Source organism: Myotis brandtii, unplaced genomic scaffold (assembly GCF_000412655.1).
Source record: "Myotis brandtii unplaced genomic scaffold, ASM41265v1 scaffold382, whole genome shotgun sequence".
NCBI lineage: Eukaryota > Metazoa > Chordata > Mammalia > Chiroptera > Vespertilionidae > Myotis > Myotis brandtii.
This window is the reverse complement of record NW_005364671.1, coordinates 3104974-3113895: the sequence shown is the minus strand read 5'-3', so window position 1 is coordinate 3113895 and position 8922 is coordinate 3104974.

Sequence of the window (8922 nt, the reverse complement as noted above, 5' to 3'; positions counted from 1 at the left end):
TATATAGGATAGAGGCCTGGTGCACAGGTGGGGGCCGCTGGTTTGCCCTGAAGGGTGTCCCAGATCAGGGTGGGGGTCCCGCTTGGGTGCCTGGCCAGCCTGGATGAGGGGTTGATGGCTGTTTGCATCTGGTCGCACCCTCTTCAGGGTGGGGGTCCCCACTGGGGTGCCTGGCCAGTCTGGGTGAGGGGCTGAGGGCGGTTTTCAGGCAGGTGGGCGACTGAAGCTGCCAGCCTCTCCTTTTTTTCTTTTTTTTTATTCTGGGATTTATTTACCTTCTATAGCTGTCACTGGAGCTGAGAGCTGGCTCTAGCTCTGAGGCTCGGCTCCAGCTTGAGGCCTTGGCTGCTGAAAGCAGGTATCTGGGGTTTGTTTGGCTTCTATAATTGAAACATAGTTGCTTTTGGAGCTGTTGCTTTCAGGCTCAGAGCCGGGCCGCAGCAGGTGGGAACCTTGGCTTCCTCCATTGCTGGGGCAACCAAGCCTCATGTTTGCTTCAGCTGCATGGCTGCCAGCCGCCATCTTGGTTGGCAGTTAATTTGCATATCACCCTGATTAGCTAATGGGAAGCGTATCAGAGGTACCGTTAATTACCCTATTTGTCTTTTATTAGATAGGATATTGTATACATCCACAATACACTTCAAGTTTTACAACACTCTGTATTATAAAGTGTGAGGTCCAGATTTTGTCTTATTTTATATTTGCCCAGGGCCACTCACCATATTTATTTCATAGTAGGCTTGTTTAATGAATACATAAATAAATGATCTGATAACTGTTGAGATGAAAAAAGATAAAACCCTGGTATTTAAAGGTTAGCCATGAATAACCGAAAAGATACATAATTCACATGGAAATCAAGAACCAGTCATTATCTTCCTTGGAGAAAAAGATATTTTGTGCCTAAAATAAAATTTAAAAAATCAGATGAAAAGGTTAAACAAGGTAAAAATGTTTTAAAAGGAGAAATTTAAATCAGGAAAACACAAAAAGCCCTAGATGCTCTTTATGCTCCTTACTACAGAGGGAGTCTGTAGGTGCAGACTCCGGGTTCTCCAACCTGGACCAACATCACAATCACCTGGAGAGACTCTTAAAACACAGGTAAATGGTCTGCCTCAGGCAGGATCCCTGCAGGGTGAGTGCGGAAGCCATTTTTCACATGAGCGACTCTGACCAGTCAGGATTCGGAACCACTGAACTGGAGCACAACCAAAGCTTCACCAGCAGCTTTGCACCCAAGTCCAGTCATTTGTGGTAACCAGATCACTGAGTTCTTTCAATCCCATGGAAGTCTTCACAACTAAGCCTTGCTGGGAGAGTTGCAGACAAGTCACAGGATGGTGAGTGTAATTTCCTTCGCTGCTCAGTGGATCAGGGATGTGTTAATAAGTAGGCGAACTGGTCAACAGGTAGGACAGAGCAGGGAGCAGGGAGCATGAAAGCAAATGGTTGGAGGTATTTACAAACATATGAAAATTGTGAATCATAGAAAACAAGCTACCTCCAAATACAGAAGTGAATTGATCACTGAGAATCAAGTATCATCTCTTAAAATCTAATACCTAAAGAAAATCAAACAATAGTAGGAAAAAGTTCTAGAATATCTATGAGAAAGTACTAATATATAGGTTTAAGTCCTAGTTCAGTCACTTACACATCCGCTGTGTCACCTGCAAGAGACACTCAAAACTTATAGTTTTCTCATTTATAAAAATGCAGATTACAATCCTGCCCTAGATAATTCACAAACATGCTAAGGAGAAATAAAAATGCAGATTACAATCCTGCCCTAGATAATTCATAGACATGCTAAGGAGACAATAACTTACGTAAAAATGCTTGGAAATGTTAAGGCCTATGCAAAATACAAACTACTATTTATCATAAAAATTAGTAGAAATTGTTTCCAAGGCTTTAAATGTTTACTAGACAAAAATTCACTGAAGTCAAATGTTCTTTTCCTTCCATTTTCTCAACATAAACACTTGAAAACACTTCCTAATTCAAAAACTGGCACCTTTTCTCTCATTTGGCAAAAACAATTTCCCTCCTTGGGTTTCCAGTGGAACCGAAATGAGTTTGACTGTTTTTGTTTAAGATGATCAACAAAAAGCTCTCCAAATTATGCAGTTTCTATGCCAAAACACATTCTTTATGCAGCACAGTTGCAGAAATATCATATGCGAACAACTGCTGGGCCACAAAGGAGAGGCAGGAGAGCATATTGTTTCTATCCTTTAGGAAAATGCAAAATGTTTTTAACATGTTCTTGTTTAGTAGAGTGGTAGATTCCTCTTCAATATAACTTTTTACTTAATAACAGAATATTATTAAAAATGGGGTACAAAGGGAGGTACACCAATTGTTTCAGAAAACATACATTTCAGATGAGTCCAATAGATAATGAGTCAGATACATCATCATCATCATCGTAAATAATATCGTTCATGGAGCCATTACTGTGAGCTGAGCATTGTTTTAGGCACTCTGTGTTTGGTAAGTAATTTAATCTTCATATTGATCCCATTAGATTGGCACCATTATTTCCATTTAACAGGTTAGAAAAGGTCACACAGTTGCTAAGTGGTTAAAGTGGGATTTGAACCTGGCATGTGACATGTGATTTCTGAAGCCATGTATTTAACCACTAGGCTATTTTCTGGGCAATGAATAATTTATGTACAGTAAGATGCAATAGATAAAATATAATATTCACTAGAGGCCTGGTGCACAAAATTTATGCACTTCGGGGGGCGGCCCTCAGCACAGCCTGCACCCTGTCTCAGTCTGGGAGCCCTTGGGGGACATCCATAGTGCTGCCACGGAGGCAGGAGAGGCTCCCACCATTGCCACTGCAGTTGCCAGCCATTAGCCTTACTTCTGGCTGAATGGCACTCCCCCTGTGGGAGCGCACTGATCACCATGGGGCAGCTCCTGCATTGAGCGTCTGCCCCCTGGTGGTCAATGCATTTCATAGCGATTGGTCGTTCTGCCGTTGGGCTGAAACCAGCTCCCCAACATCCCCCAAGGGGTCCCAGATTGCAAGAAGATGCAGGTCAGGCCAAGGGACCCTACCAGCACACGATCAGGGCTAGGGAAGGACGAGGGACCGTGGGAGAGCTCCAGTGTGTCTGGCCTGTCTAGCTCAAGCTCAATTGGCTAGACCCCAGCAGCAAGCTAACCTACTGGTTGGAGTGTCTGCCCCCTGCTGGTCAGTGCACGTCATAGCAATCGGTTGAGTGTCCTTAGCATATCATTAGCTCATTACACTTTGATTGGTTGAACGGTCAACCGAATGACCAGACACTTAGCATATTAGTCTTTTATTGTGTAGGATTAGGTAGCAGTTTCCAAAAAATATATATTTTAAATTTCATTTTATTTATGTATTTTTATTTATTTTATTTATATCTTAGGTTGAGATCTCTAAAGAAAAATTTTTTAATTTAAAAATATTTCATTTAAAACTTCTAAAGAATCACCTGGTAAACATGAGATGGGTCTACTTTAATGAAAAGTATATATATAGTCATGCCCCATAAATGATGTTTTGGTCAATGAGGGACCAAATCTACAACAGCAGTCTCATAAGATTATAATGGAGCTGAAAAATCCCTATCACCTAGTGATGTCGTAGCCATCTTTATGAAGAGCATTATGTGTTTGTGGTGATGCTGGTGTAAACAAACCTACTACGCTGCGGTCAGATAAAGTATAGCACATGCAATGATGCACAGTAAATAATACTCGGTAATGACAGTAAACGACTATGTTACTGGTAAATGTATTTACTATATTATACTGTTTATCATTATTTTAGACTAGACTCTTTCTACTCACAATAAAAAGTTTGCTATAAAACAATATGCCATATTAGGCCAGCAGCAGCCTCACACATCTCATGTTTACCGCACCTCTCAATGGCATCATTTTCGCTTGTGCTTGATTTAACCTCGTGTTGTTTTGCACATGCTGTACAGGCTTGTACAATATAACCTAGGTGTGGCTTGGCCTGTACCATCTAGGTTTGTGTAAACACACTCTATGGTCACACAAGAATGAAAATGCCTAAAGATGAATTCCTCAGAACATATCCCCATTGTTAACAGCACAGCTGTACACAGACCTCTGTGACTGGTGTCAAACAGTATACTCTTCTGAAAAAGGTGGTGATTGCTCAGTCACAGTCATGCCAAATTCTTAAGAGCTACAGGGCTGTTCCTCTGGCCGACATATTCTAGGATTACCTCCACTGAATTAGAATGATCTGCTAACTTCCGTCTCTCACATCCCCCAAATCAAAAGAATATAGCTCATTTGTAAAATATAAAGGTACAGAGTTCAAAATAAGGACAAAATAAACTTCCTATGTCAAAACTGGTTTGACAGGATACACCCTCAAACTAAATTTAGTTTTATTTTTAAAATAATACCTTAACAAGTGAGAGACATCGCATGTAAGGTTTAAATGGATAACATCCTCAGAGACTGAAGACATGACTTAGTGTCCGTTGTAAACTCTACAGAAACCTCTTCCAGAGGCACAGGGATCCCAGGGTAAGGGCTGAGCAGTGTCTCTGCCTGGGTGGGTTTAGGCACAAAACAATTAATGACAGGGGAAGGGTACTAAATCATTTTTAAGCATATACTTCTTGTCAGGTACAATGCTAGTCACTTGGTTCATTTACCTAGTATATTTTTTATAGTAACAATCCTAGGTAAGATCATTCCCATTTCATGAATGATAAAGTTAAGGTTTCAACTTCCAGATACCACCACAGTACAGAATTCAAACACAGGTATATCTGGCTCTTTCCATAATTCTACACAACCTACATACATTAAATAACTATTAAATTTAAAAGCCATACCAAAAATCTAAGTAACTTGGTCTCATGGCTTAAAATAATTTTGAATTTTTTTACATTCATTCACAGCTCATCTTCCATTTTCCCCCAATCAGATCCTCAGATCTTTCAGAATACTCCCTCTATATTGACTTAGAATTTTAGTTTTACTCTATTGAATGCCATGCATTGTACAAGGTGCTCCACATGCATTAACTTTAAATGATCACAATGCTATGAAAATATCTTTCATTTTTCAAGTGAAAAAATAAGTTCAGAAAGGTTAAGTAACACAGAGATGACAAATTTAAGGAAATAAATCTGAGGTCTGTTCAACTCTAGAACCAGATGGAATATCTTTCAAATTGCAAATTCATTTTCCCAGATCAGTTCCAAAAAGCAATTATGATAGTAACTAATGTATGTCAAAGAGTGTCCACATTTACTTTCCTACTCAATTCTAATATTTCTCTGAGGAATGGAAGGCAATGTTTACTAACATCCTATTTCACAGGTAGTAAAAAATGAGGTTCGGAAAAGTTGTGAAGAGGTGCTTTTTTTACTGTACAATGTTGAGAGAAATAGAACTTTCTGAAAAGTCAAGGGCATGTACCTTGGTTGCAGGCACATCCCCAGTAGGAGATGTGCAGGGGGCAGCTGATTGATGTTTCTCTCTCATTGATGTTTCTAACTCTCTATCTCTCTCCCTTCCTCTCTGTAAAAAATCAATAAAATATTTTTTTAAAAAAAAAACCAAGTACACAAACAAAAGCTCAGGTGAAGAATAAGTTTCATTGATAGAAGGGAGCCTCTAACAGAATATGACTATTCTCAATTCTATTACGTATGTTAAAAGACATTAAAGGTTTTCTCTCATCTTATTTCTGAACTATATTATAAGCTCAGAAAGCTAAATAACTTTAAACTTTTACTGCAACAGAAAGGTAGTGATGTTGAGGCAGTTTTTGACTTCAAGTCTATTTTTTCTGAGATTACTATAACCACCTATGCTCTCTTCTGTTTGCTATTTGCATGGAATACCATTTTGCCATTTATTCACTTTGAGCATGTGTGTCCTTATATATAAAGTTAGTCTTGTAGATAACAGATAGTTGGGTCTTGCTTTATTATCCCTTCAGCCATTCTATGTCTTTTGATTGAGGAGTTTAATCCATTTACATTTAAGGTAATTATTGATAGAAGAGGGCTTACTTTAGCCATTTTGTTTTTCTGTTTTGTAGTTCTTTGTTCTTCTAATCTTCTATTGCTCTTTTTCCTTTGTGTTTGGTTGATTTTTTTTGTAGTGATATTTATTGATTCATTTTCTTTTGTATTATCTTCTATATGTTTTTTTCTGTAGCTGCCATGTGGCTTGTTAAAAAGTACATACTACTCAAAGTGATCTATAGATCATTATCCCCATCACTTCATTGATATGCCTATCACAATCCCAATGACAATTTCTATAGAAATATAAAAAAATCATAAAGTTCATGTATAACTACAAAAGATCCAGAATAACCAAAGTGATCTTAAGAAAGAACAACACAGTTGGAGATATTACACTTCCTGACTTCAAACTAAATTACAAAGCCAGAGTAATAAAACAAAAAGATTGAGATATAGCAATGAAACAGAATAGAGAACCCAGAAAAAAAGCAGCACATATACAATCAAATGATCTTTGACAAGGATGCCAAGAAAGGATAGTCTCTTCAAAAAATGGTATAAGGAAAACTGGATAGCCACATGAAAAAAAAAAGAAAAGAAAAAAAAATTGGACCCCTACTGTACTTACATCATACACAAAAATCAACTCAAAGAAATTGAAGATTAATGTAAGACCTAAAACTATAAAACTCCTGAAAGAAAACTTACGAAAAGGTTTCTTGACACTGGTCTAGGCAATGATTTATTGGGTATGACACTAAAAGCACAAGCAACAAAAGCAAAAATAGACAAGGGGAATCATATTAAATTAAAAAGCTTGTGCACAACAAAGGAAACAATCGATAGAATTCAAAGACAACTATGGCATGGTAGAAAATATTTGCAAACCACATATCTGACAAGGGTTTAAAATCCCTTTTATCCTATATAATAAAAGGCCAAACGACGGAACCACCAGTCACTATGATGCACACTGACCACCAGGGGGCAGACACTCAACACAGGAGCTGCCCCCTGGTGGTCAGTACGTTCCCACAGGGGGAGCACCACTCAGCCAGAAGCCAGGCTCATGGCTGGAGAATGCAGCGGCAGTGGTGGGAGCCTCTCCTCCCTCCATGGCAGTGCTAAGGATGTCCAACTGAAGGCTTAGGCCTGCTCTCCACCAGCCTAAGCCATCAGTCAGATATCCCCTGAGGGCTCCCGGACTGCAAGAGGGGGCAGGCCAGACTGAAGGAACGCCCCCCCCCCAGTGCACAAATTTCATGCACCGGGCCTCTAGTTTGTTAATAACAACACAGTTTCAGTTACATAAGATGAGTAAGTCCTATAGAATACTTTACAGCATGGTGCTTATAATTCACAAACAAAAATGGGACACAAGGAAACTCTGGGAGGCACTGAATTACCTTGATTGTGGTGAGGGTATCACAGGAGTTTGCAAGTGTCCAAATTCATCAAAATGTACATATTAAATTTGTACAATTCTTTGTATATCAATTATACTCCCAATAAAGCTGTTAAACAATGTAGTGCTGCCCCAGCCAGGTGGCTCAGTTGGGTGGAGCATCATTCCGTACACCAAAAGGTTTTGGGTTTGATTCCTGGTCAGGGCACACCTAGGTTTCAGGCTTCATCCCCTGTTAATCCCCTGTGGGGGTGAGTTTGGAAGGCAACCTATTGATGCTTCTCTCTCACCTCTCTCTCTCTCTCTCTCTCTCTCTCTCATCAGTGAAGGCTTATCCTCGGGTGAGAATTAAAAAAATATATATTTGAAAATATTTCATTCTACAGGAATGTGCAGTTACTCAGTCAGAGAGAGTAACTAGAGCTCCACAGAAAGAGCATTGTGAGTCCTTCACCTGCCACTATCCCATACATCCACTCTGGTTGCCATGAAATCATGAGTCAGATAAATTTTCAGTGATATTCCTTTCATACACTTCCACCAATGTCCAACCTAGTTCACCAAATGATCTCTTTATTCATTTTTAGTGTTAGAATGTTGGCAATCTGCCCCAGGTTTTACAGCATTAATGTGAGTTCAGTTTGCATTGTAATCTGAGGTTCTCTCTGAAGAGATACCAGCTCCATCATTTAAAAACCTATGAACTATAACAAACTGAGGTTTTTAACCACTTATCTGGTTGAGAGGCAGAGTTGGGGTGAGATTCAAATCCAAGTTTACCATTGACTGGCCAACCACAGCAGTTTGATCCTTAGTTACCGAGTCTATAACACTGAGATTACTTCAGAGTGGTTGTGAAGATCAAATAAGATAATGTATGTAAATCACCAAGCACAAATGGTGATCTTTAATAAATATTACTTTCTCTTGTTTACAAAACTAAAGATGACACTAAGGTGGGGATGGGAAGTGAAAAAAATGTCCCCTCTAAATACCCGCATACATTCATATACTATACAAATTAGAGCAGGATATATTCTCTTACACCAGGCTCATGTATGTCATTTTTCACAGCTTGAATGCAACCTACTGAGATTAAGATTAAGTTATTAGTAAAAGTGAAAAAAACTGCATTTCATTGAGATAGTTTTGCTTACATATTCACATAAATACCTTATCATACTAATTCTTAATTAATCGAGAGCAACAGTTTCTAGATTAAGTAGGTTGTTTACATCTGAATGCTGGAAGATAGAGGATTCAGTCCCTCAGTCAAAGATGTATGGCTTTGTGAGTGACAGAAGATAAGACACTGGGAAAAAAATGTTTAAGGCTCATTTGGGAACCAAGACATTTTCATTTCATAGAAGGGATTTAGACTCAATTGGAACATAAGGTGCTAGGAACAATTGCAGGCAGTTGCTTTCTTGGTCCATTGCCTAACCCTGTACTTATCACCCTCTGAGCAGCAGTGTAGGAGTTGGCCCTGGTCAC